This window comes from Penaeus japonicus, unplaced genomic scaffold (assembly GCF_977035675.1).
Source record: "Penaeus japonicus unplaced genomic scaffold, GWHDUDI00000001_assembly GWHDUDI00000027, whole genome shotgun sequence".
Lineage (NCBI taxonomy): Eukaryota > Metazoa > Arthropoda > Malacostraca > Decapoda > Penaeidae > Penaeus > Penaeus japonicus.
Genome location: NW_028234429.1, coordinates 28,754,238 through 28,776,737, shown reverse-complemented (window position 1 = coordinate 28,776,737; position 22,500 = coordinate 28,754,238). Strand labels below are relative to the sequence as shown.

The 22,500-nt window shown below is 44.7% G+C and overlaps 1 long non-coding RNA gene across 1 annotated transcript in view; it reads right to left on the bottom strand.

Moving 5' to 3' along the window:
- Window positions 1-22,500, bottom strand: part of LOC147468640 (uncharacterized) — a 175,227-nt gene that overhangs the window by 571 nt on the left and 152,156 nt on the right. The window contains exon 3 of the long non-coding RNA XR_015192383.1: window positions 1-1,635. This exon is cut by the window's left edge and continues 571 nt beyond it. This is a non-coding gene — a long non-coding RNA (uncharacterized LOC147468640). The remainder of the gene's footprint in view (window positions 1,636-22,500) is intronic.

The following is a 22,500-nucleotide window of genomic DNA, read 5'->3' as shown; positions in this document are numbered from 1 at the left end:
TTCTCATTCACTCTTTCATGCGCCTCTCACCCTCCCCTACCTAAGCGCCCCTGCCATCTAGCGGCGAGAAGACGAAGCTCGGAACGCATTTGGAATTTCGAACCGAGTTTCGAATCCTGTTAAATATTTCGTTGAGTATCTAAGGGGTTTTGAGTTTCTTTTTTTTTTATTTTTTATATGGGTTCGTTGTATTATTGCATATCTATATTCTTTATATTTATATCAACTAAAGTATTAATTCATGAATATTAATCACATAATCAAGTTTCAATTCTTTACTAAAATAACGTCACGGCAATATGCCACGTGGGTTTCCGTCCCATTTTACCCTAAATATACATGTTTTTATTTTTTTTCCACTTCAACTACTAAGAGAATCAAGGTAAAAATAATGATGGAAAAATGGTCTCTCACTTTTATAAGTACACGACGATAAGAATACTTTGAGGAGTTCAAAAGAAGAGGAAAAACTGTATTTCTTTTTAATTTCCCTAAAACTACAGAAGAAAAGTTCATAAAAAGATTTTTTTTTTCTTTTTTTTTTTCTTTTTTTTACCTAAAACTACAAAGCAGAGAAAATATACACTTATCCCGATAGAAAAATGGTAGATACTAGTTATCAAAATTACCAGGAAATTCGATTCCCTCTCGGTGACAACGGGCTTGAGGTTTCAATCCTCTTCTTGAAAACAAAAGACGTACACGAAAAACAACCGAGCGTTTATTGCACACGTCTGACCAGTGATATAGATTACGATTTATATTGAAATTCCTCATACCTTCTACTTTCATTATCATTTTTATATTTTTCCCATTGTTTCCTTATTTCATATATTCTTTAAGAACTTATTTGATCTTGACAGACCATTATATCACATTTGTTCCCTCTTTACGTCTTTTCCTTTTTCTTACATCCTTAAATAATCAATCAATTTCTCCTACCTCCTTCTTATCTCCTTTCCTTCAAATTCTTTATTCTCTTTCCACGTATTCACTATACACTACATTTTTGTTGCTGTAATCACATACAATATTCACTGCTTTACTAAAAATAAACAAATCCGCGAAGCCAGGTCATTCCCCTCATAATCTATGGACGACCTTTTTACATGGTCAAAATACCTCTTGACGTCAAGAACCGTGACCTTTGGCCTGTGTCAACGTGGAAATCAGGTCACGTTCATTACCTCGTTGACCTTCGTTAAAATAGTTGAGTTTCTTTCTTTTAAGGTAAACAACAGATACATAAAAGTTTTTTTTTTAGTTTGAAAAGTTTTATGCCAAAATAATAGGAAAGGTAAATGGTTGGTCTGTATTTCCTTTTTTTTATAAATTCGCTTAACTAATCTACATCTATATTCAGTTGTCTAACTATTTTTTGTTATTTTTTATATCTGACGATTGATTCACACATTTATTAATTTATCTGCTCCTTAATTTACCTATCTATCTATCAGCAATTTACCGCTTTTTACTTTACGTTATATCCCTCAAATCATCCACTTATTTACCTCTTTATCTTCTTCGTATTCAATCCATATTGCTTTTTCCTTCTCTCGAAAAATTCCCAAAACCTTTCACTCCCTTACCCGATTTCCTTTTGCAATGATGAAACTCCCCTGCAACTCGACTCACCTGCAACGAAAAGGAAACAATATATTAGCATTTTCTAGATCAGGGAATAATCATATTTTGCAATGTACAGTGGTAGGGTGAGGAAGTGTGCGTTTTTATGGATATGTTGAAAGGTATCACCGTTTTTATAACTAAAACACACACTCTCTACAACAGAATACAAGAAATCTAAAGAGCAACACAAATAAATATATGTGCACATGAATAAAAAAAACAACATAAATAAACAAACATATGAATATATAAAATAAAATAAAAACAAATAAACAAACATATGAATATATCAACACATAAGACAACACAACACACACAAACACAAACACACACACATCCACCCCCCCCCCACACATTAAACAAATATATCTCAATCGACTACCCTTAACCCCCCCCCAAAAAAAAAGATATCAACGCACCCTAATCCTCCCTAAAAAAAGGCACACCACCTTAACTCAAAAAAAGGTATCCCTTTCTGCCTCGTTAAACACTAGCAGGGGAAAGAAAAAGGCGTTTCTCAACATCTTTCTGAAATTCTAGAGAAACCATTTAAAAAAGGCTTTAAGAAAAGGACAAGATATCGTAATGGCATGTCTGTTGCGATATTTTTTCATTTGTTTTAGAGATAGATAGATAGATAGAGAGAGAGAGAGAGAGAGAGAGATGGAGAGAGATAGATATGGTGAGAAAGAAAAAGAAAGATAGGCAAAAAAAGGAAAGAAAAAAAGTATTGCTGGGAACATATCCGTTACTACTGCTGTCATTTATGTCATAAAATGTCCCGTGATGAGGAAACAGTTGTGTATGATCAAATTCTGACCATAGTAATATATAGATATATATCTAAGTTGCTTTTACTTATTTACTTTTAATACTACTACTATTAATATTAATGATAAAAGATAAACTGAACAAAACATGATAAAAAACAATAATAATAATGATAATAATAATAATAATAACAATAATAATAGTGACAACAATAACATTAATAATCATCACCATTACCATCATTATCATTACAAGTCTACCCCTTTTAACATCTCTCTCCTTCGACATCACTCTCCCTCCCACCTCAAGCTCAGCTCACAGGATATCCCCATCTCTATATCCTCTCCTCCTAAAGAAAAAAAACCCCTGAGATAATAATGATAATAATAATAAAATACATATAAAAAAATCTCGGCAAAAATAAACTCATTCGCGCCGTCCTTTGTGCCGTTCCCGCCAATAGGTTCCTCAGGGCCAATCATGTTCCTTATGAATGACAAAAGAGCGTCGCAGCCTGCGGGATCGAACACCATTCCTGACAATGCCACATCGGGTTCTCTCTTATTGCAAGGGCTGATGGGCGAAGAAAGGGCTAAAAGAAAGTGGGGGGAAGAGGGAGAGGGACGGAGGGAACGAGGGCAGAATAGGAGAAAAAATAAAGGGGGGAGGGGGGAAAGCCAGAGAAGGCGACAGATTGAAAGAGAGAGAGAAAGAAAGAGAGAGAGAGAGAGAGAGAGAGAGAGAGAGAGAGAGAGAGAGAGAGAGAGAGAGAGAGAGAGAGAGAGAGAGAGAGAGAGAGAGAGAGAGAGAGAGAGAAGGGGGGGAGAAAGAAGGAGACAGAGAGAGAGAGATGATGATGAGAGAAGATATCTCTTGAGAGAGGAGAGGAGAGAGAGAGAGAGGAGAGAGAGAGGAGAGAGAGAGCGTCGAGAGAGGAGAGGAGAGAGGAGAGGAGTGGAGAGAGACAGAGACACAGAGAGAGAAGAGGAGAGAGAGATCAGAGACAGAGAGGAGACAGAGAGAGAGAGAGAAGAGAGAGAGAGAGAGAGAGAGAGAGAGAGAGAGAGAGAGAGAGAGGAGATAGAGAGAGAGAGACACGCGAGGAGGAGAGAGAGAGAGAGGAGAGAGACTGGAGAGAGCGAGAGAGAGAGAGAATGAGAGAGAGAGAGTGAGAGTGAGCGAGTCAGAGCCAGAGAGTAGAGAGAGACAGAGACAGAGACAGAGAGACAGAGGGGACAGAGAGTCAGAGAGAGAAAGAGAGAGAGAGAGATGGAGAGAGAAGAGTGCGTGAAAAAGCAGAGAATGTCGGGAGAGAGAGACACGTCACAGAAAGAGAGACAGAGAGAGACCGAAATACAAAGAGAAGGGGGGAGTGGGGTGAGAGAGCGGGAGAGAGAGACAGGCGAGACACGACAGAGAGTCAGAGACAGGATGGTCAGTGAGTCAGTGAGAGAGAGAGAGGAGGAAGGAGAGATTGAGACTGAGAGATTGTGGGCTTCTGTTGAAGAGGAGGTGGAATAAGCAGGAGTTTTATGGAAGATGAGACGAGCGACTTAAAAAAAGCGAACGAGTCAGCCCTGTCATTTCTTTCAATAAAGACAAGTCGATTTTTTTTTTGAGATGAAATGTGTTTTTGGGAATTCCCGGAATGTTCCCGAAGACTGACCATCTCTTAAAAAATCCCACCCCGTCCCTCTTCCTCACTTTCTTTCTCCCTGTACAAGTGACCTTTCTTTTCGAGCATGTGCCTTTTTTTTTTCCCCCCCTCCTTCCCTCTTTTCTCCTGTCTACCCTTCTATACCTCACTACCCTGTCCCTTGTCTTCCTCCCTCCTCCTTCGTCTGTCTCCACTATAACCCTTCTCCTCCCCCTCCTTCGTCTGTCGTCCCCACTTGACCCCTCCCCCCCTTTCTCCTCCTCCCATCCTCTTCCCTCTTCCTCCCTTTCTCTCCTCCCGTCCCCCTACCTATCCTCTTACCCCCCTCTCCTCCCCCCATCAAAAGGAAAGAAAATGAGCGAACGAACGAAAGGAAATACTTAATAGCCCTTTCGAACGTTAAAAAAAAAACGAAGACAAAAGACGACTTCGAATTCTTAACGAATGAAAAGGGAAGACTAATTCTAATCTAATTCATCTTCGTCTTCGTCTTCCTCTTCCTCTACCTCTTATTTTCTCTTCCTCTACTTTTTCATTTCTCTTCCTCTTCTTCCTCAACTTCCACTCTCCTCCTCCTTCCTCTTCCTCCTCCCCCCTCTTTTCCAAAACTAAACTACTCGACTCCAACCCTTCCCCCCCTAGCCCCCACCCCATTCAACCCTAGCGATCCAGTCAATCATCCATTTTCGCTCTCTTCCCCTTTCGTTATTCCGATTTCCCTTTCTATACCTATTCTTCTCAACCTTGTCCCTTGTCTTTTGTCCTCCTGCTCCTTTTCTTTCTTACATTCAGTCATTCTCTCTCGTCAATGTTTTTTCTCTCTCTCTCTCTCTATTTTTTTTCTCTTGTCCCGCGTTTCCTTTTTGTATTGGTCTTCAGAGCTTTTCTTTTCTTTTCTTTTCGTCATTCACGATAGTCCTCATCTTCTTCATCATCATATTCTTCTTCTTCTTCGACATCTTTCTCTTCTGTTATTTTTCTCCCCCCCTCCTCCTCCTCCTTCCTTTTCTTCTATTTCTCCTTCTCCTTCTCCTTCCCCTTTTCCTCCTTCTCTTCCTACTCCTTTTCCCCTTCCCCTTCTTCTTCTTCCCTTTCACTTTCCTTTTCTTCTTCTTCTTCTTCATCCTCCTCTCTTTTTATTCCTCTCTTCTCTCGCTCCCCTCCTTCCTCATTCCTCCCCTCTACTCCCCCCCCGCCCCTCTCCCTCGCACCTCCTCTGACCCCTCTCCTCTCCCTCCCCTAACCCCAACCCTCCCTCCCCCCCCCCTCTAATTTAATTCTCTTATATTCAATGAATAATTTTTTGCTAATATTCCCATATGATAAATTAATGAATTTAAAATACTTTAACAATTATCATTCGAATTTCCTTTTTCTTTTACTCTCATTTGCATGTTTATGTTTTTCCCCTATTTATTAATGTGTACCATTTTTCTTACACATTTTGTACTTAAAATGTACGATTTTCCCAATCATTATATTTTTAAACAACCGATTTTCTCCATGTGTTTTGCTGATTTTTTCCATGTTTATAATACAAATATCCTACAATATCTGTATAAACACTCAAAATAATTAGCTACTCTCATACAACTCACCAAGCAATTATTCCACATGAGTATACCACATACTCATCTATCTCTCTATCTATCTCTATCCTTGATTCGCTCTTTAATTAAATATTTCGTAAAAATAACATCACACGGGTATCTTTATACCATATTATTCCGCAACAATAAGATAACGCCTTACATAATATGAAGGACGTTTTTCTATCCCTCATTAAGGCTAATTTGGATCTCCATTGCCGATCTATGATTAAGATATATCAAATAAAAAAAATGAAATAAAAGATAGGATTGATTTTTTTTTTTTTTTTTTTTTTTTTTTTTTTTTTTTTATTTTTTTTATTTTATTTTTTTTCTTTTTTTTTTTTGTTTTATTTTTGGGGGAGGGGGGGGTGGGATATGGGGGGGGGGAATTGGGGGATTTTCCGTAGTTTTCGGTTTCTCTCTTTTTCTTTCTTTCCTTCTTTTTCTTTCCTTCTCTCTTTCTTTTTCTCTCTTTACTTTCTTTCCCTCTTTTTCTTTCTTTCTTTCTCTCCCCCCCCTCTCCCTCTCTCTCTCTCTCTCTCTCTCTCTCTCTCTCTCTCTCTCTCTCTTCAAAGGCCTTTGTCTTTGCGTGTGATGCTAATTATGCTCATTTGGGGGAAGAAAGGACAAATAAAAATGATCAAAAGAACACAGATGAGAATATGACTAATTAACGTGTAGTTATTTATATAATTAGGGAGAGAGAGAAGGGAAGGGAGAGGGGGCGGGAGAATGGAAGGGAGAGGAGGGGGAGAGGGAAGGGAAGGGAGAAGTAGTAGAAGGTGAAAAAAGAAAAAAAGCGGAAAAAGAGAAAAAAAAAAAAAGAGAAAAAGAGAAGGAGAAGGAGGGGAAGAAAAGACAGGGGAGGGGGCGAAGGGGGGCGGAGGGCCCCACGGGAGGGGAAGGGAGAAGGAAGGATGAGAGAGGTCGTGGTAGGGGAGGTGAGAGAGAGGAAGAGGAAGAATGAGAGGAGGGAGAGATAGAAGGGAGAGAAGGGCGTAGAGGCTTTAGAGTGAGAGGAGGGGGGAGAGTATAGAAGGGAGGAATAGAAAAGAAAGAAAGAGATAAGATAGAAAGGGGAACAGAGAGAGATATTAAATAGAGGAAAAGAGAGAAAGAAAGGGGGAGGGAGGGAAGGAGAAAGATTGAGAGAAGGAAAGGGAGATGGGAAGGAAGTGGGAGACAAAACAGAGGAACAGGAGGGAAGCAAATAACGATACACATAAAAAAACGAAAATCACAAATCATCCCGCTCTCTACCTACACCTACCCCATCCCCTCCTCTTCTTTCCCTCTCTCCCTCCCCGCCTCCCCTCCCTCCCTCCCTCCCTCCCTCCCTCTCTCCCTCCCCTCCCTCCCCTCCCCTCCCTCCCTCCCTCCCTCCCTCCCCTCTTCGTAATTCCGCCAAATCAATCCTTTTCCAGAATCCTTCGATAAGACGACACTTCCCGCGTCTCACACTCTAGCTCTCTCGCGCTCGTCCTCAGAGTGGCCGAGTCGTTAACGAGTAGAGACTTTCGCTCTCTTTCGCTCTCTCGCTATCTATCACTCTCTCTTTCTATCGCTCTCTCTCTCTCTCGCTCTCTCTCTCGCTCTCTTTTGGTCTCTAGCTCTCTCGCTCCCTCTCTTTCTTTCGCTCTTTCGATTTTAGTTCTTTCGCTTGCTCACTTTTTACTTTCCATTTCGTTTCGGATCGCTCTCTTTCTTTCTCTCTCTCTTTTTTGCGTTCGTTCTCGCTCTCGCTCTCTCGATTATAATGATAATAATGATAATAAAAAATATTAACAATAATAATAATAACAATAGCAATAATAATAATAACAATAGCAAGAATAATAATAACAATAGCAATAATAATAATAATAACGATAATAAAAGCAATAATAACAACCGAAAATAAGAGAAAAGAGAAAAAAAAATCCACAGGTGATTGGGATTCTCCTGACCGTCCGCAAGGATTCAGCGCCCACTCCCCTCTTCCTTTCCCCTCTCTCTCTTCTCTCCCCAACAATCCTATCTTCAAACCTTTCTTTATCCTCCTGCTCCTCCTCCCTTCCCTCTTGCTCTTTCTCCCTCTTCTTCTTCTTTTTCCTCTGTCATCTATTTCCCTCCTTTTCACTCCTTTCTTTTCCTCTCCCTCCACCCTCCACCCTCCACCTCTTCACTAACCTCCCCTCCCAATCTTCTCCTCCTCTCCTCCATACCACCCACTCCACCTCCTCCACCTCCATCACAATCCCTTCCACCACTTCCACCTTCACCCCCTCCCCTCTACCACCTCCCCACTTCCACCCCCTACCCTCTACCACCTCCACCTTCACCCCTTCCCATCCACCTCCCAACTTCCACCCCCTCCCCTCTACCACCTCCAGCTTCACCCCCTCCCTCTTTTCTACCCCCTCTACCACCTCCATCACCTCCCCACTTCCACCCCCTACCTTCTACCACCTCCACCTTCACCCCTTCCCATCCACCTCCCAACTTCCACCCCCTCCCCTCTACCACCTCCCCACTTCCACCCCCTACCCTCTACCACCTCCAGCTTCACCCCCTCTCTCTTTTCTACCCCCTCTACCACCTCCATCACCTCCCCACTTCCACCCCCTACCCTCTACCATCTACCCACTTCCACCCCCACCTTCACCCCCTCCATCTCCACTACCACCCCCTCCCCTCTACCACCTCTACCACCTCCCCACTTCCACCCCCTACCCTCTACCACCTCTACCACCTCCCCACTTCCACCCCCTACCCTCTACCACCTCCACCTTCACCCCTTCCCATCCACCTCCCAACTTCCACCCCCTCCCCTCTACCACCCCCTACCCTCTACCACCTCCACCTTCACCCCTTCCCATCCACCTCCCAACTTCCACCCCCTCCCCTCTACCACCTCCCCACTTCCACCCCCTACCCTCTACCACCTCCAGCTTCACCCCCTCTCTCTTTTCTACCCCCTCTACCACCTCCATCACCTCCCCACTTCCACCCCCTACCCTCTACCACCTACCCACTTCCACCCCCACCTTCACCCCCTCCACCTCCACTTCCACCCCCTCCCCTCTACCACCTCCCCACTTCCACCTCCATCACCTCCCCACTTCCACCTACCCACTTCCACCCCCACCTTCACCCCCTCCACCTCCACTTCCACCCCCTCCCCTCTACCACCTCTATCACCTCCCCACTTCCACCCCCTACCCCCTACTCTCTACCACCTCCACCTTCACCCCCTCCCCTCTACCACCTCTACCACCTCCCCACCTCTACCACCTCCCCACCTCCACCACCTCCCCTCTACCACCTCCAGCTTCACCCCCTCCCCTCTACCACCTTCCTCCTCCCCCCTTCTCCACCTCCTGTCCCAAAAGGATAATATGTAAATCCAGGGAGCGACCAGCATCCGGCGTCCGTCATGCTGGAATCTTATTATTCACCCCCATGATCTGACAGCTGGGGAGAGAGAGATAGGTGAGGGAGGTGAAAGAGGGGAGAGAAGGGAGAGAGGGGAGAGAAGGGGGGAGATAGAGAGAGGAGAGAGAGAGTCAGGGGAGATAGATAGAGAGAGGAAAGAGAGAGGGGGGGAGGGAGAGACGAGAGAGAGAGAGAGGGGGGGGGGTGAGACAGGAGAGAGGAGAGCAGAGAGAAACATGGGAGAGAAAGAGGGGAGAAAGGGAGATGAGAGGAAAGAGGGGAGAGAGGGGGTAGAGCAGAGATACGGAGAGAAAGGGAAGGTGGAGGGGGGAGAGATGGTGGAGGAGGGAGGAGGAAAGTATAGAGGGGAAGGAGAAAAGCAGGTGTAGGGTGGGTCAGAGAAGAGGTTAAGAAAAGGAATTGAAAAAGAAAATGAGAAAAGAGGTAGAAAAGAGACAGAGAAAATACCAGACGAAAGAGAGAAAAAAAGAAAAAAAAGAAAAAGAACAATGATAGCAACAACAACAAAATCTAAGCAACAGCAGCAAGAAGAAAATCAGCATAACCCCCTACGTACCTCAGCTCCCCCTCCCCCCCCCCAAAAAAAAAATCCAGCATCAAAAATGAAACGGAAACAAGAAAGCCTAAAAAGAGGGAAGGGAAGGAGTGGGGAGGAGTAGGGGTGGTGGTGGAGGAGGTAGGGGAGGTGGAGGTGGAGGAGGGGGGGGATGAGTCTGAAAGAACTGAATCCCGAGCGAGTGCGAGAGAAAGAGAGACATTTCGACAACATCAGCGCCAAGTCACCCGCGTCATGTTGCAGAGTGGAGGGGGAGGGAAGGAGGGAGGGGAGGGAGGGGGAGGAAGGGAGGGAGGCAGGGGGAGGGATGGGAGGGAGGAGAGGGAGGGGGCGGGATGGGAGGGAGGAGAGGTAGGGGGGGATGGGAGGGAGGAGAGGCAGGGGAATAGGAGAGGAAGGGAGGTATGGGGAAAGGGCAGGGAGGGAAGCAGGGGGAGAGGAGAGGGAGGAGAGGGGGAGGCAGAAGGGAGGGAGGGAGGGAGAAGGGAGTAAGAAGGAGGTGGGAGACAAGGTAAGAGAGGTAGGGAGGAAAGGAAGGAGGAAGAGATAAGGGGTGGGAGAGGGACAAAGAAGATCGAAAGAGGTAAGGGGAAAGAGGAAACAAGGGGAAGAGGGGGAGGGAGGGAGGGAAGGAGGAGAGAGGAAATCCAAACGTTAAGTGCAAAATGGCAGCACCTTTGCTGTGCGTCGAAGCATAAGAACATGTAAGAGGAGGATTAGAGGAGGAGGAGGAGGAGGAGGAGGAGGAGGAAGGAGTAGGTGGAGGAGAAGGGGTGGGGAGGATTAGAGGAAATGGAGGAGGAGGAGGAGGTAGAGGAGGAGGAGGAGGAGGAAAAGGAGGAGACAGAGAAGGAGACGGAGAAGGAGAAGGAGGGAGAAGGAGAAGGAGGTGAAGGCGGAGGTGGAGGAGGTGAGGGATGAGAAGGCAGAAAAAAAGAGGAGAACGAGGAGGAGGAGGAGGAGAAAAACACAGAAGAAAAAAAGAAAAAGAAAAAAAAGCCGACGACGACGAAAAAGAAGAAAAGGAAAAAGAAGACAAAAGAATAAGAATAAGAATAAAAATAAGCAAGAAGAAGACAAAAGAAAAAAAGACGAAGAAGAAGAATAAGAAGAAAAGAAGCAAGAAGAAGACAAAAGAAAAAAAAACATAAGAAGGAGAATAATAATAAGAATAAGAAGAAGAGGGGTAGTGCTTACGCCCCCCCTCCCTCCCCCTTGTCAGAACGGGTAGCGAACAGGTGGGAGTTTTCCACAACACGGGAGGAAATGAACTCGAAGACGCTATTGACTGACTGGCAGGTGGGCTGGAAACGGCGTCTGATTGTGTCTCTCTTGGCGAATACTAAGGGAGGGTGGGGAGGGGAGAGGGGAGGGGAGAGGATAAGGGGAGAGGTGAGGGGAGGGAGGGGGAGAGGTGAGGGGAGGGGGAGAGGTAAGGGGAGGGAGAGGAGGGAGGGGAGAGGGAGGGGGAGGAGGAGGAAAAGGGGGGAGGGGGGAGGGGAGAGGGGAGAGGGGGCGGAAAGGGGGAGGGAAGGAGAATGAGAAAAAGAAAGAGAAAGAAAGAAAGAGAGAGAGAGAAAGAAAGAAAAAGAGTGAAAGAGAGGAAGAAAAAGAGACAGTAAAAAATAGTAAGGGAAAGAAAAAAGAGAGAAAGAAAAAGAAAGAACAAGAGAAAAAGACAGAGAGAAAGAGAAAGAAAAAGAGGGAAAGACAAAGCCAGAGAAAGAAAAAGACCCAGAGAGAAAGCCAGAGAGACAGAAAAACAAAATCCTACAGCATACCACTTTCATGCCCTCCGTGTCAGCTCCACCGAGACAACATACGCACGTCTCGTCCGTTACCTTAATTCCCTCGAAATACAAACAACGACTTCTCGAATATACACGCTGGTGGGTATAACAACATCATTCACGGTGAGTAAGAGCTTGTGCACACGACACTCGCTCTTCCACTTTGGGAGTGGTGGCGCTGGCCGCGTCCTCTTGGTTGCTCTGCCGCTTGAGGTCGCTCTTCTCTTTTCCTCTTGATCTGTCTGGTCTTCCTTTCTCTTTTTTGCATTTTTGTCTCTCTCTCTCTTTCTCTTTCGCTCTCTTTTTTCTCTCTCTCTTTTTGTCTCTATCTCTATCTCTTTCTTTCATTCTTTCTTTCCTCCTCCTTCTCATTTTCATGTTCTTTTTCGGAATTTTCCTTCCTCGCTAGATAATTTGAAAAAAAAAAAAAAAAAACATACAAAAATAAATACGCATATCGGAAAAAAACGATTCTCTCTCTCTCTCTCTCTCTCTCTCTCTCTCTCTCTCTCTCTCTCTCTCTCTCTCTCTCTCTCTCTCTCTCTCTCTCTCTCTCGACGGATATTAATCAAGTTTATGACAGGCTATTTTATTGACTATAACAGATACTGTCAATGTTATAGACGTACCTACATGCGTGTGCGTGCGTGCGTGCGTCTGTCTGTCTGTCTGTCTGTCTGTCTGTCTGTCTGTCTGTCTGTCTGTCTGTCTGTCTGTCTGTCTGACTGTCTGTCTGTCTGACTGTCTGACTGTCTTGCTTTGCTGTCTGTCTGTCTGTCTGTCTGTCTGTACGTAAATTTTTCAAACCCCTACTACCCTTAACCCCCACCCCACCCCACCCAACCCCACCACACCGCACCCCACCCAAACAGCAAGAGACACACGAAATGCAACCACGATCACGAATTCTGAATCCAACCAGGTCCCCTTCTCCTTCCCTCTCTCCCCTCTCCTAACACATCCCCTTCCCCTCTCTTCCTCATCCTTATCCCTTTGTCTTTCCCTTCATCCTTCTCCCTCTCTTTCCCCTCTCCCCCCTTTCCTTACTCCGTTTCTCCTCTTCCTCTCTCCTCCCCTATCCTACACCCCTCCCCTCTCCCCCTCTTCTACACCCCTCCCCTCCCCTCTCTTCCTCTCCTTCACCCCTCCCATCTCCCCTCCTCTTTATCACTCTAACCCTTCCCCTCCCCCTCTTTATCGCTCAATCCCTTTCCCTTCTTTATGCCTCTATCCCTTCCCCTTCTTTATACCTCTATCCCTTCCCCTTCTTTATGCCTCTATCCCTTCCCCTTCTTTATACCTCTATCCCTTCCCCTTCTTTATGCCTCTATCCCTTCCCCTTCTTTATGCCTCTATCCCTTCCCCTTCTCTATGCCTCTATCCCTTCCCCTTCTTTATGCCTCTATCCCTTCCCCTTCTTTATGCCTCTATCCCTTCCCCTTCTTTATGCCTCTATCCCTTCCCCTTCTTTATGCCTCTATCCCTTCCCCTTCTTTATGCCTCTATCCCTTCCCCTTCTTTATGCCTCTATCCCTTCCCCTTCTTTATGCCTCTATCCCTTCCCCTTCTTTATGCCTCTATCCCTTCCCCTTCTCTATGCCTCTATCCCTTCCCCTTCTTTATGCCTCTATCCCTTCCCCTTATTTATGCCTCTATCCCTTCCCCTTCTTTATGCCTCTATCCCTTCCCCTTCTTTATACCTCTATCCCTTCCCCTTCTTTATGCCTCTATCCCTTCCCCTTCTCTATGCCTCTATCCCTTCCCCTTCTTTATGCCTCTATCCCTTCCCCTTCTTTATGCCTCTATCCCTTCCCCTTCTCTATGCCTCTATCCCTTCCCCTTATTTATGCCTCTATCCCTTCCCCTTCTTTATACCTCTATCCCTTCCCCTTCTCTATGCCTCTATCCCTTCCCCTTCTTTATGCCTCTATCCCTTCCCCTTCTTTATGCCTCTATCCCTTCCCCTTCTTTATACCTCTATCCCTTCCCCTTCTTTATGCCTCTATCCCTTCCCCTTCTTTATACCTCTATCCCTTCCCCTTCTTTATGCCTCTATCCCTTCCCCTTCTTCTTCCCTCTATCCTTCCCCTTCTCTTTGCCCCTCTCCCATCCCCCTTATTTATGCCTCTATCCCTTCCCCTTCTCTATGCCTCTATCCCTTCCCCTTCTTTATGCCTCTATCCCTTCCCCTTCTTTATGCCTCTATCCCTTCCCCTTCTCTATGCCTCTATCCCTTCCCCTTCTTTATGCCTCTATCCCTTCCCCTTCTTTATGCCTCTATCCCTTCCCCTTCTCTATGCCTCTATCCCTTCCCCTTATTTATGCCTCTATCCCTTCCCCTTCTTAGCCTCTATCCTTCCCCTTCTTTATACCTCTATCCCTTCCCCTTCTTTATGCCTCTATCCCTTCCCCTTCTCTATGCCTCTATCCCTTCCCCTTCTTTATGCCTCTATCCCTTCCCCTTCTTTATGCCTCTATCCCTTCCCCTTCTTTATGCCTCTATCCCTTCCCCTTCTTTTTCCCTCTCCCGTCTCCCCTTTTTTATGCCTCTATCCCCTCCCCTTCTTTATTCCTCTATCCCTTCCCCTTCTTTAAGCCTCTAATCCCTTCCCCTTCTTTATGCCTCTATCCCTTCCCCTTCTTTATGCCTCTATCCTTTCCCCTTCTTGCCTCTATCCCTCCCCTTCTTTGCCTCTCCTTCCCTTCTTTATCCTATCCCTTCCCCTTTTTATGCCTCTATCCCTTCCCCTTCTTTATGCCTCTATCCCCTTCCCCTGTTTTATCTCTATCCTTCCCCTTCTTTATCCTCTATCCTCCCCTTCTTATACCTCTATCCCTTCACCTTCTTTATGCCTCTATCCCTCCCTTCTTTATGCCTAGAAGTCCCTTCCCTCTCTCTCTATCCCTTCCCCTTCTTTTACCTCTATACCTCTATCCCTTCCCTTATTTATGCCTCTATCCCTTCCCCTTCTCTATGCCTCCCTCTCTATGCCTCTATCCCTTCCCCTTCTTTATACCTCTATCCTTCCCTCTTTGCCTCTATCCCTTCCCTTATTTATGCCTCTATCCCTTCCCCTCTTATGCCTCTATCCCTTCCCTTATTTATGCCTATCCTTCCCCTCTATGCCTCTATCCCTTCCCCCTTCTTTATGCCTCTATCCCTTTTCTTTATATTATATCTTCCCCTTCTTTATGCCTCTATCCTTCCCTTCTTTATGCCTCTATCCTTCCCCTTCTTATGCCTCTATCCCTTCCCCTTATTATGCTCTATCCCTTCCCTTCTTTATGCCTCTATCCCTCCCCTTCTTATCTCTATCCCTGATCCCTTATGCCTCTATCCCTTCCCTCTATACCTCTATCCCTTCCCCTCTCCCCTTCCCTTCTTTATGCCTCTATCCCTTCCCTTCTTTATGCCTCTATCCCTTCCCCTTTATGCTCTATCCCTCCCCTTCTTTATGCCTCTATCCCTTCCCCTTCTTTGCCTCTATCCCTTCCCTTCTTTGCCTCTATCCTCCCCTTCTTTATGCTCTATCCCTTCCCCTTCTTTATGCCTCGATCCCTTCCCTTCTTTATGCCTCTATCCCTTCCCCTTCTTATGCCTCTATCCTTCCCCTTCTTTATGCCTCTATCCTTACCCTTCTTTATGCATCTATCCCTTCCCCTTATTTATGCCTCTATCCCTTCCCCTTCTTTATGCCTCTCTCCCTTCCCCTTCTTTTTCCCTCTCCTTCCCCTTCTTTATGCCTCTATCCCTTCCCCCTCTATGCCTCATCCTTCCCCTTCTTATGCCTCTATCCCTTCCCCTTCTTTATGCCTCTATCCTTCCTTCTTTATGCTCTATCCCTTCCCTTATTTATGCCTCTATCCCTCCCTTCTTTATGCCTCTATCCCTTCCCTTCCCTTCTTATGCCTCTATCCCTTCCTTCCCTTCTTTATGCTCTATCCCTTCCCCTTCTCTATGCCTCTATCCCTTCCCTTCTTTATGCCTCTATCCCTTCCCCTTCTTTATCCCTTCCCCTTTTCCCTCTATTCCCTACTTTATGCCCCTTCCCTTATGCCTCTATCCCCCCCTTCCCCCTTCCCCTTCTTTATCCCTTTCCCTTTCTTATACCTCTATCCCTTCCCCTTCTTTATGCCTCTATCCCTCCCCTTCTTTATGCCTCTATCCTTCCCCTTATTATGCCTCTATCCCTTCCCATTATTTTGCCTCTATCCCTTCCCCTCTTTATGCCTCTATCCCTTCCCTTCTTTATGCCTCTATCCCTTCCCCTTCTTTATGCCTCTATCCCTTCCCCTTATCTATGCCTCATCCCTTCCCTTCTTTATCCTCTATCCTTCCCTTCCCCTTCCTTATCCCTTCCCTTCTTTATGCTCTACCTTCCCCTTATTTATGCCTCTATCCCTTCCCCTTATTTATGCCTCTATCCTTTCCCCTTCTCTATACCTCTATCCCTTCCCCTTCTTATCCCTCTATCCTTCCCCTTCTTTATACCTCTATCCCTCCCCTTCTTTATGCCTCTATCCCTTCCTTCTTTATGCCTCTACCCTTCCCCTCTATCCTTCCCCTTCTTTATGCCTCTATCCTTCCCCTTCTTTATGCCTCTATCCCTTCCCCCTTCTTTATGCCTCTATCCATTCCCTTCTTTATGCCTCTACCCTTCCCCTTCTTTATGCTCTATCCCTTCCCTTCTTTTATGCCTCTATCCCTTCCCCTTCTTTATGCCTCTGTCCCTTCGCCTTCTTTATGCCTCTGTCCCGTCCGCTTCTCTATTCCTCTATCCCTTCCCCTTCTTTATTCCTCTATCCCTTCCCCCTTCTTTCCCCCTCTTTCCCTTCCCCTCCTCTATCCCTCTATCCCTTCCCCTTCTTATACCTCTATCCCTTCCCCTTCTTTATGCCTCTATCCCTTCCCTTCTTATGCCTCTATCTCTTCCCCTTATTTATGCCTCTATCCCTTCCCCTTATTTATGCCTCTATCCCTTCCCCTTCTTTATACCTCTATCCCTTCCCCTTCTTTATGCCTCTATCCCTTCCCCTTCTTTATGCCTCTATCCCTTCCCCTTCTTTATGCCTCTATCCCTTCCCCTTCTTTATACCTCTATCCCTTCCCCTTCTTTATGCCTCTATCCCTTCCCCTTATTTATGCCTCTATCCCTTCCCCTTCTTTATACCTCTATCCCTTCCCCTTCTCTATGCCTCTATCCTTTCTATCCTTCCCCTTCTTTAGCCTCTATCCCTTCCCCTTCTTTATGCCTCTATCCCTTCCCCTTCTTTATCCTATATCCCTTCCCTTCTTTATGCCTCTATCCCTTCCCCTTCTTATGCCTCTATCCCTTCCCTTCTTTATGCCTCTATCCCTTTCCCCTTCTCTTGCATCTATCCCTTCCCTTTATTTTATGCCTCTATCCCGCCCCTTATTGATGATGCTCGATCCCTTCCCCTTCTTTATGCCTCTATCCCTTCCCCTTATTTATGCCTCTATCCTTCACCTTCTTTATACCTTCTATACCTTCCCCTTCGTTATGCCTCTAATCCCTTCCCCTGCTTTAACCTCCTATCCTTTCCCTCTTCTTTTAGCCTCTATCCCTTCCCCTTCTTTATGCCTCCGCCGGAGCACTATCCCTTCCCCTTATTTAACCTCTATCCCTTCCCTTCTCTATGCCTCTATCCCTTCCCCATTCTTTATGCCCATATCCCTTCCCCCTTCTCTATGCCTCTATCCCATACCCTTCTTGATACCTCTATCCCTTCCCCTTCTCTATGCCCCAACCTCCCCTTTTTTTTTTTTTTTTTTTTTTTTCTTATACCTCTATCCCTTCCCCTCTTTATGCTCTACTATTATCCCTTTTCCCTCTATTTATGCCTCTATCCCTTCCCCTTCTTTATACCTCTATCCCTTCCCCTTCTCTATGCCTCTATCCCTTCCCCTTCTTTATGCCTCTATCCCTTCCCCTTCTTTATACCTCTATCCCTTCCCCTTCTCTATGCCTCTATCCCTTCCCCTTATTTATGCCTCTATCCCTTCCCCTTCTTTATACCTCTATCCCTCCCCTTCTTTATACCTCTAACCCCTCCCCTTCTTTATTGCTCTACCCTTCCCCTTCTTTATTCCTCTATCCCTTCCCCTTCTTTATGCCTCTATCCCTTCCCCTTCTTTATGCCTCTATCCCTTCCTCCCTTCTTTATGCCTCTAATCCTTCCCCTTCTTTATGCCTCTTCCCCTTCTTTAACCTCTTTACAGCAAGTCTCTTGGCATCTATCACTCACCTTTTTGTTTTTTTGTTTATGGGCTCTTGACAGTCAAAGGCTTTTTAATCTTTAATCCTCACCTTCTTTTTACATCAATACATTCAAGGTAGACTTGGACGAGTGAAATACAAAGTTTTGTTACTATTTGAATTAAAAGGATGTTTAAGCTTGAACTGAAAAATGAGTTTGAACTAGATAAATTCCCCTTATCTTATGATATATCATAAATTGAGCTAGAAGATTAAAGGCCACTGCGTTATGCATAGTGAACCTGCACTGCTGTATAACGAGTTAAGTAAACGCTCTAGCCTCTAAACTAAATGCTAAAAATATATATAATAAGAAATAATAACTACTACTTTATTATCTAATTATTTTTCTATTTATTCTTTAAAATATATAAAAACTCTATCGTACTAAAAGAGTCGTACTATAAAAAAATCGTTATTAAATCTAACTAAGACCTTTAATCTACTAAACCTAAAAATACCTGAAAAAATCTATATAACTAACTTAAAAATAATCTAATACTATAAAAAAAAAAATCCCTTTCCCTTCTTTATGCCTCTATCCCTTCCCCTTCTTTATGCCTCTATCCCTTCCCCTTCTTTATCCCTCTCCTTCCCCTCTTTATCCCTCTATCCCGCAGCGGGTCCCCTTCTCTATGCCTCTATCCCTTCCCTTCTCTATGCCTCTATCCCTTCCCCTTCTTTATGCCTCTATCCCTTCCCCTTCTTTTAACCTCTATATCCCTTCCCCTTCTTTATGCCTCTATCCCTTCCCCTTCTTTATACCTCTATCCCTTCCCCGGCAGTTCTATATCCAGTCCCTTATTATGCCTCTAACCCTAGCCCCTGTGCAAGTATGCTCTATCCCGGCCAATTCCATCATATCCTTCTTTATACCTCTATCCACTTCCCCTTCTTTATGCCTCTATCCCTTCCCCTTCTTTATGCCTCTATCCCTTCCCCTTCTCTATGCCTCTATCAACTCCCCTTCTTTATACCTCTAAAGAATCCCACCTTTTCCCTTCCCCTTATTATGCATCTATCTTATCCCCTTCCCCTTATTTATGCCTCTATGCCTCTATCCCTTCCCCTTCCTCATGCCTCTATCCCTTCCCCTTCTTTATGCCTCTATCCTCGATCCCCTTCCCCGTCTCTATGCCTCTATCCCTCAATCCCTTATCCCCTTCTTTAACCTCTATCCCTTCCCCTTCTTTTGCCTCTATCCCTTCCCCTTCTATATGCCTCTATCCTATCTCCCTTCCTACCATCGTCCACCTATTATTGCCCTATCCCCTTCCCCTTCTTTATACCTCTTTCTATCCTCTATCTCTATCCCTTCCTTCCCCTTCTTTAGCCTCTATCCATACCCCTTGAGAAAGTGATAGAGGACTATGATAAATGTAAAATTTATAGTAGAATATTTAAATGAAAGTAATATTTGACGATATAAAGAACATTTGGTATGGAAGATGAAAGTAACAATTATGTGATGAAATTCTTTCCCGGAAAAGGAGGGTGTGAAGATTGAAAGGAACATGATGGTTGACGATATAAATTACCCTTCTTTATGCCTCTATCCCTTCCACTTCTTTATACCTCTATCCCTTCCCCTTCTCTTGCCTCTATCCCTTCCACTTCTTTATGCATATATCCCTTAAAATGTATTTTGCAGAGTTAATTAAAATTAGTGTGTGGACGATTTAAATTAAAAGGATATAGGAAGCTATAAATTAAAATGAGTGGTTTTAAAGAGTGAAAAGAAACTTCTGTGTTGATTAGTTCACGTAACCTGAGATATGGAATAGTGAAATTACCCCTTCTCTATGCTCTATCCCTTCCCCTTCTTTATACTCTACCCCTTCCCCTTCTTTATAAATTACAAAGTAGAGAGAACGCATAGAACTGAAACTAATTAGCATAGATAATTAAACTTATCTATGAAGCTTTAAGTTAACAGGATGGTATTAAGATTGAAATTAAAGTAGTGAGGCCTCTATCCCTTCCCCTTCTCTATGCCTCTATCCCTTCCCTTCTTTATGCCTCTATCCCTTCCCTTGAAAAGATTATGCCTCTATCCCTTCCTTCCCCCTTCTTTATACCTATATGCCTCTATCCCTTCCCCTTCTTTATACCTCTATCCCTTCCCCTTCTTTATGCCTCTATCCCTTCCCCTTCTCTATGCCTCTATCCCTTCCCCTTCTTTATGCCTCTATCCCTTCCCCTTTTTTATCCCTCTCCTTCCCCTCTTTATCCCTCTCCTCCTCCCACGCCCCTATCCCCTCTTTATCCCTCTCCTCCTCCCACGCCCCTATCCCCTCTTTATCCCTCTACCCCTCTCCTTCCCCCCTTTTCCTACTCCTCACCCTCCCCCCGAATCCCAGACACACCTCCACCTGGTTAATATTAATGGCATCTGGAGTGCTTGGGAATATCTTCGCGTTTTAGTGCATTACTGAACTGGTGTTGCATGTTGCGAGGTGTTGGTAGGGGGTGGAAGGTGGTGGTGGTGATGGTGGTTATGGTGGTGTTATGGTTATGGTTGTCATTGTGGTGGTAAAGATGACAACATAACAATGTAAAAGTATCAAAATTCACACATTTCCCCATCATTATCCTAATTACGTAATTGCAATCATTTCCAACACCCAATCATAACAATGAAAAATAATCAAAACTTAATACCATAACGTAGATTAAATAAAAGATATATAAATATATAAATAAACAAACAAAAACAAAATCGAGTCATTCATTATCTTCTAAAAGTTTCTAAAATATATCACCATAACTAATCTAATCTTGACGCTATAAAGAGCAAAATAAATTTCATTTTTTAAAAAACCTCAATAAAAAAATAAAAAAAACTCTTGATCATTGATATCTATTAATATAACATAACTCATTCCTTTATTTGTATGTCCGTGCCATCTCCTCCCCCCTCCACCCTCCCCCACCCCCCTTCCCCGCACGCCATTTTCTTTCCCATTCTCCCCTATCTTCCCCTCCCCTCCTCCTCCCCTGAACCGATCTTAGAAATTTCTCTCCCTCTCCCCCTTCACTCCCATTTTTCATCCTCCATTTCCCCCTCCCCCTCCCCCCTCCCTCCTCCTCTCCACCTAAGAGACTCATCTACCCCCTCTCCCTTCCCCCCGTCCTATCACCTATCTTTTTCCACTTTAGAGACATCACATCGCCCCCTCTCCTTCCCCACTGAAACCCGATCCCCCGCTTGGGGGGGGTCCCATACCCCCAACGCAGAAAAACCCTGCGTCCCCCTCCTCGCTTGTAAAACCCTTATTCCTCTCACCCTCACCCCACATGGCCTCTCCCTCCTGTCAAATGTTCTCCTACCTATCTTGGAGACATGGTAATACCCCCTCCCCCTCACTGCCTCCCCCCTACACTCCACACTCGCTAGACCCCCTCCCCTCCAACACACTCCATCCCCCTCCCCCTCCCCTACACTCCATACCCTATCCCCCTCTCCTCCCCCACCCTCATACTCCCTCCCCCCCTCCCTGGGTTAATCTAGAGCTCAGGTCGGTGGTCATAACTGGCCTTTGATGCTCTTAATTATACAAGTAAATGATCAAACACACGTGTTCAAACGTTGGCAGGAACAGACACACACATAGACACAGACATTATTTCCCTCTCTCTCTCTCTCTTCTCTCTCTCTCTCTCTTCTTTCTCTTTTCTCTTCTCTCTTCTCGTTTCTCTCTTTCTCTTTCCCTCTTTCCCTCTCTCTCTCTCGCGACATTTCAAGCCTCAGCTTATTTCTGTCTGCGACGTCCTCGAGGAAGCGGTGTCTGTGTCTGTCTGTCTGACTATACATGTGTAAGCACGTGTGAGTGTGTATATCTGTATCCCTTTATGCGTGTATATACGTTTGTGTTTATGTTTGTATGTATTTATGTACGTGTGCATGTGTGTATCTCTATACCTGTATGTGTGTCACCGATTGTTTGCGTCTCCCTCTCCCTCTCCCTCTCCCTCTCCCTCTCCCTCTCCCTCTCCCTCTCCCTCTCTCTGTGTGTGTGTATGTGTGTGTGTATGTGTGTGTGTATGTTTTGCTGCAGTAATGTCGATAATTCACTGCAAGTTTATGGCCTATATTATTCATTTCGCCGGATGAAATCAAATTAGAATTTAGCGCCAGTTGGAATATTTTCAATGCTGACTGATGAGGACATTCAAATTCATAAGACCATTCTTTTTATTATCATCGTACATCAGTTTATCAGAAAAAAGGTGAAAAAAAACTAATATCAATTTGGGATGAGGATTTAAAAAAAAGTGTATCAATCTTTATTTCGAAAACAGGGAAAAAAATAGTTGTTCAACGAGGCACAAAGATAGGACTGCCAGCGCCATCTCTTGAGAATCTAGCGAACTAAGGATAAACAAGGTGCGAAAACTCTGCCATCTGGTGGCCAAAGTACGAACTACGTAACCCATTTTCTCCCTTTGCAAGGTAAACTATGACAAAAAATATTCACACTCGCTACATCGTCTGAATTAACAATCAAAGTACTTAAACAACACAGCCCATACCAAAATAATGTAAACACAAAAAAACAAGAAAATAAAAAAACGATATGACACAATATAGACGAGAAAAAACAAATACTAAACAGCCAGACCATCGAATGGAAATCATCAACACGGTACTGAGACCAACAGTACTATTCCAACAACAGATAAAAGGAAAGAAAATCTAACGGCAAATCTCTCATGAACAACGCACGCAATCTTTGATTCCGTTATGACTGTGCTTGTGATTCTGACCGATGGACCTTCTGCTGCGTTTAAT